At 52.9% G+C, this 6,000-nt stretch overlaps 1 long non-coding RNA gene across 2 annotated transcripts in view; it reads right to left on the reverse strand.

The window, feature by feature from the left end:
- Window positions 1–5,707, reverse strand: part of LOC132822189 (uncharacterized) — a 141,984-nt gene extending 136,277 nt beyond the window's left edge. For both annotated transcript variants that reach the window (XR_009645416.1, XR_009645415.1), the window contains exon 1: window positions 5,512–5,707. This is a non-coding gene — a long non-coding RNA (uncharacterized LOC132822189). The remainder of the gene's footprint in view (window positions 1–5,511) is intronic.
- Between the last annotated feature and the right edge of the window lie 293 nt (window positions 5,708–6,000).

Below are 6,000 nucleotides of genomic sequence, written 5' to 3' on the forward strand. Positions count from 1 at the left end.
GACAATGCTGCACCCCCTCCACACTGATCCTCTGATAAGGCTGCACTCCCTCATCACTGACCCTCCGACAGTGCTGCACTCCCTCTGTACTGACCCTCTGACAGTGCAGCACTCCCTCAGTACTGACCATCTGACACTGCGGCACTTCCTCAGTACTGACCCTCTGACAGTGCAGGTCTCCCTCAGTACTGATCCTCTGAGAATGCTGCACTTCCTCCACACTGACCATCTGACAAAGCTGCACTCCCTCCACACTGATCCTCTGACAATGCTGCACTCCCTCAGCACTGACCCTCCAATAGTGCAGCACTCCCTCAGTACTGACCCTCTGTCAGTGCAGCACTCCCTCAGCACTGATCTTCCGATAGTGCAGAACTCCCTCAGTACTGACCTTCCGACAGTGCAGCACTCTCTCAGTACTGAGCCTCTGACAATGCTTCACTCCATCAGTACTGACACTCCGACAGTGCTGCACTCCCTCAGTACTGTCCTTCTGACAGTGCAGCAATCCCTCAGTACTGACCCTCTGACAGTGCGGCACTCTCTCAGTACTGACCCTCTGACAGTGCGGCACTCCCTCAGTACTGACCCTGTGACAGTGCAGCTCTCCCTCAGTACTAATCCTCTGACAATGCTGTACTCCCTCCACACTGACCCGCTGGCAATGCTGCACTCCCCCCACACTGATCCTCTGACAATGCTGCACTCCCTCCACACTGATCATCTGATAGTGATGCACTCCCTCACTACAGACTCTCTGACAGTGTGGAAGTGACCATGTACTGACTCTCCGACAGTGCGGCCCAATCTCAGGACAATACCTCCTCCAGTGCAGCACTCCCTCAGTACTGACCCATTGACAGTGCAGCACTCCCTCAGTACTGACCCTCTGGCAATGTGGCACTACCTCAGTACTGACCCTCTGATGGTGCAGCTCTTCCCCAGTACAGGCCCTCTAACATCTCAGCTCTCCGTCAGTATTTACCCTCCAACAATGCAGCTCTCCCCCAGTACTGACCCTCTACCAGCGCAGCTCTCCCTCAGTATTTACCCTCCAACAATGCAGCTCTCCCACAGTACTGACAATCTGACAGCGCAGAACTCCCACAGTTCTGACCCTCTGACAGTGCAGCACTCCCTCAGTACTGATCCTCTGAAAATGCTGCACTCCCTCCACACTGACCATCTGACAATGCTGCACTCCCTCCACACTGATCCCCTGACAATGCTGCACTCCCTCCACACTGACCCTCTGACAATGCTGCACTCCCTCCACACTGATCGTCTGATAATGCTGCACTCGCTCAGTACAGACCCTCCAACAGTGCTGCACTCCCTCAGAACTGAACATTTGACAGTGCAGCACTCCCTCAGCACTGACCTTCGGACAGTGCTGCATTCCCTCAGGACTGAGCCTTCGCCAGTGCAGCTCTCCCTTAGCACTGACCCTCTGACAGTGCAACAGTCCCTCAGTACTGACCCTCTGACAGTGCTGCAATCCTTCAATACTGACCCTCTGACAGTGCAGCACTCCCTCAGAACTGACCCTCTGACAATGCAGCTCTCCCTCAGTACTGATCCTCTGACAATGCTGCACTCCCTGCACACTGACCCTCTGACAATGCTGCACTCCCTCCACACTGATCGTCTGACAATACGGCACTCCCATCACACTGATCCTCTGATAATGCTGCACTCCCTCCACACTGAACCTCTGACAATGCTGCACTCTCCCCACACTGACCCTCTGACAATGCTGCACTCCCTCCAGACTGATCCTCTGACAATGCTGCACTCCTCCACTCTGACCCTCTGACAATGCTGCACTCCCTCCACTCTGACCCTCTGACAATGCTGCACTCCCTCCACACTGACCAACTGACAATGCTGCACTCCCTCCACACTGATCCTCTGACAATGCTGCATTCCCTCCACACTGACCCTCTCACAATGCTGCACTCCCCCCACCCTGACCCTCTGACAATGCTGCACACCCTCCACACTGACCCTCTGAGAATGCTGCACTCCCTCCACACTGATCCTCTGATAGTGATGCACTCCCTCAGTACTCACTATCTGACAGTGTGGAAGTGACCCTGTATTGGCTCTCCGACAGTGTGGCCCAATCTCAAGACAATACCTCTGACAGTGCAGAACACCCTCAGTACTGACCCTCTGACAGTGCAGCGCTCCCTCAGAAATGACACTATGACAGTGCAGCTCTCCCTCTGTACTGACCCTCCGACAGTGCAGCTCTCCCCCAATACTGACCACCTACCAGCACAGCTCTCCGTCAGTATTTACCCTCCAACAATGCAGCTCTCCCTCAATACTGACCCTCCGACAGCGCAGCTCTCCCGCATTATATACCCTCTGACCATGCAGCACTCCATCAATACTGAACCTCTGAGTGTAGCACACTCTCTGGACTGAACCTCTTACATTGCAGCATTCCCTCAGTACTGACCCTCTCACTGTGCAGCACTCCCTCAGGACTGAACTTCTGACAGTGCAGCTCTCCCACAGTACTGACCCTGCGACAGTGCAGCATTCCGTCAGTGTTGACCCTCCGACAGTGCAGCAATCCCTCAGTGTTGACCCTCCGACAGTGCACCTCTCCCACAGTATTGATCCTCTGACAATGCTTCACTCCATCAGTACCGACCCTCCGACAGTGCTGCACTCCCTCAGTACTGTCCTTCTGACAGTGCAGCACTCACTATGTACTGACCCTCTGACAGTGCAGCACTCCCTCAGTACTGACTCTCTGACAGTGCGGCACTCCCTCAGTACTGACCCTGTGACAGTGCAGCTCTCCCTTAGTACTGATCCTCTGACAATGCTGCACTCCCTCCTCAATGACCCTCAGATAATGCTGTACTCCCTCCACACTGACCCTCTGGCAATGCTGCACTCCCTCCACACTGATCCTCTGACAATGCTGCACCCCCTCCACACTGATCCTCTGATAAGGCTGCACTCCCTCAGCACTGACCCTCCGACAGTGCAGCACTCCCTCAGTACTGACCCTCTGACAGTGCAGCACGCCCTCAGTACTGACCATCTGACACTGCGGCACTCCCTCAGTACTGACCCTCTGAGAGTGCAGCTCTCCCTCAGTACTGATCCTCTGAGAATGCTGCACTCCCTCCACACTGACCATCTGACAATGCTGCACTCCCTCCACACTGATCCCCTGACAATGCTGCACTCCCTCCACACTGACCCTCTGACAATGCTGCACTCCCTCCACACTGATCCTCTGATAATGCTGCACTCCCTCAGCACTGACCCTCCGATAGTGCAGCACTCCCTCAGTACTGACCTTCTGACAGTGCAGCACTCCCTCAGCACTGACCTTCCGATAGTGCAGCACTCCCTCAGTACTGACCCTCCGACACTGCAGCGCTCCCTCAGTACTGACCCTCTGACAGTGCACCTCTCCCTCAGTACTGATCCTCTGACAATGCTTCACTCCATCAGTCCTGACCCTCCGACAGTGCTGCAGTCCCTCAGTACTGTCCTTCTGACCATCTGACAGTGCAGCACTCACTCTGTACTCACCCTCTGACAGTGCAGCACTCCCTCAGTACTGACCCTCTGACAGTGCGGTACTCCCTCAGTACTGACCCTGTGACAGTGCTGCACTCCCTCCTCAATGTCCCTCTGATAATGCTGTACTCCCTCCTCACTGACCCTCTGGCAATGCTGCACTCCCTCCACCCTGATCCTCTGACAATGCTGCACCCCCTCCACACTGATCCTCTGATAAGGCTTCACTCCCTCAGCACTGACCATCCGACAGTGCAGCACTCACTCAGTACTGACCCTCTGAAAGTGCAGCACTCCCTCAGTACTGACCATCTGACACTGCGGCACTCCCTCAGTACTGACCCTCTGACAGCGCAGCTCTCCCTCAGTACTGACCCTCTGACAGTGCAGCACTCCCTCAGTACTGACCATCTGACACTGCGGCACTCCCTCAGTACTGACCCTCTGACAGCGCAGCTCTCCCTCAGTACTGACCCTCTGACAGTGCAGCTCTCCTTCAGTACTGATCCTCTGACAATGCTACACTCACTCCACACTGATACTCTGACAATGCTGCACTCCCTCCCCACTGACCCTCTGACAATGCTGCACTCCGTCCACACTGATCCTCTGATAATGCTGCACTCCCTCAGCACTGACCCTTCGATAGTGCAGCACTCCCTCAGTACTGACCCTCTGACAGTGCAGCAATCCCTCAGCACTGACCTTCCGATAGTGCAGCACTCCCTCAGTACTGACCCTTTGACAGTGCTGCACCCCCTCAGTACTGACCCTCAGACAGTGCAGCACTACCTCAGTAATGACTCTCTGACAGTCCTGCACCCCCTCAGTGTTGACCCTCTGACAGTGCAGCACTCCCTCAGCACTGACCCTCTGACAGTGCAGCACTCCCTCAGCACTGACACTCTTTTTTTCTATTTCATGGAGTCTTGTGGAAATGTGGAGACATAGGGTTTACAGATTCTGCGGAAGCATGAGAGAGACACACAAACCAAGCCCTGTCTGAAACTCTCTGTAATAGACTATTCAGAGGCACAGAGTCACAGAGATGCACAGCTTGGAAACAGACCCTCCTGTCCAACGCATCCATACTAACCAGATATTCTCATCTCATTTCATTCCCTTTGCTCGCACTTGGCTGATATCCCTCTGAACCCTTCCTATTCACATACTCATCCATTTTAATGTCACAATTGTACCAGCCCCCATCACTTCCTCTGGCAGCTACCTGCATGCCCTTGAATAAGTGCTCAAACATTCATACTGTCGATACAAACTCCAATAAACACCAACCTACGAAAGGCTATCATTGTCATCTTCAACACACCCTTTGCTTCATCGTTGTGCTGATTTCAGCACAGGTACAGAAACAGTCTTAGTGACCATCCACCGTCACCCTGTAATAAACTTATTTTCAAATGGGGCTTGCATGTGATTCCCACCCCCTCTAATAGTTACCTGGAAGGTGGGGGTGAGCTTTACTCTCCTTTCTGCAGTCCTTGGGTGTCCCACAGTGATGCTAGGGAGGGAGCTCCAGGATTTTGCCCTGAACCATGTAAAGAGCTCTCTTACTGGAGTACCTTTTTAAAGTTGGGAAGTTAGTGTAGACCAGGAGGACCCGAGAGCTGCTGTCCTGTCAGAGAGAGAGGCCTGGTGGGTCACACACCTCAGGTGAGGGGCGAGGTTGAGAGTCTGGAGGCTTCATGGTAATTTCAGACATGATAGAGATTGAGCCAACAGTGTTGGCATCACGAACCAGTTAGCTGAGATAACTGACCCCACTTTGTAGCAGGGGGGGTTCAATCCCTTGAACAGAGCAAGCTGGAGAATTCAACACTAAAACCAATCTGTACGGACCCGCTGGAGACCTGAAACATCAATACAGAGATTGCTGAAGAAGCTAAGCATGTCCGGCAGCATCTCTGATGGGAGAGGGAGGAAGAGACAGACAGAGTTTACCTTTCAATCCAATGATTTCTGCGGGAAAGCTCCTTCAGAACAGGCCGTTTTGAGGAAGGGTCCCTTGCAATGTGAATTGTTCCTCTCTCTCCTCACCGTTGCTACTGAATATCCCCAGCCATCTGTTTGCTTGAGAATTTGATCTGACCTGATCCAAGCGTCACTGAGTCATTCAGTCTGTGCTCAATGCCCTGAGGCTGCTTCTGCTGAAAGTTGACGAACAGGTTTAAAGTTTTATAAGGTGTTGTATTCGGAGGGCGGGCTACATGGGAGAACAGATACAGAACACAGGCACTTCACAAAGATCCTTGTCAATGTAACTTTGGGATGTTAATTCAGAAGGAACAGCTCAGACCTAACATTTCAGTTAATCAGCCAAGGGGAGTGTATATGTCATGGCAAAGACATGTTGTAAAGACTGTACAGAACCGAACTTTAGTGACTGTGTTTGTACGGAGAGTTTTTTTGTGAATAAAGTCTCTTTTTGAA

The sequence above is a fragment of the Hemiscyllium ocellatum genome, chromosome 14 (assembly GCF_020745735.1).
Source record: "Hemiscyllium ocellatum isolate sHemOce1 chromosome 14, sHemOce1.pat.X.cur, whole genome shotgun sequence".
NCBI classification, from domain to species: domain Eukaryota; kingdom Metazoa; phylum Chordata; class Chondrichthyes; order Orectolobiformes; family Hemiscylliidae; genus Hemiscyllium; species Hemiscyllium ocellatum.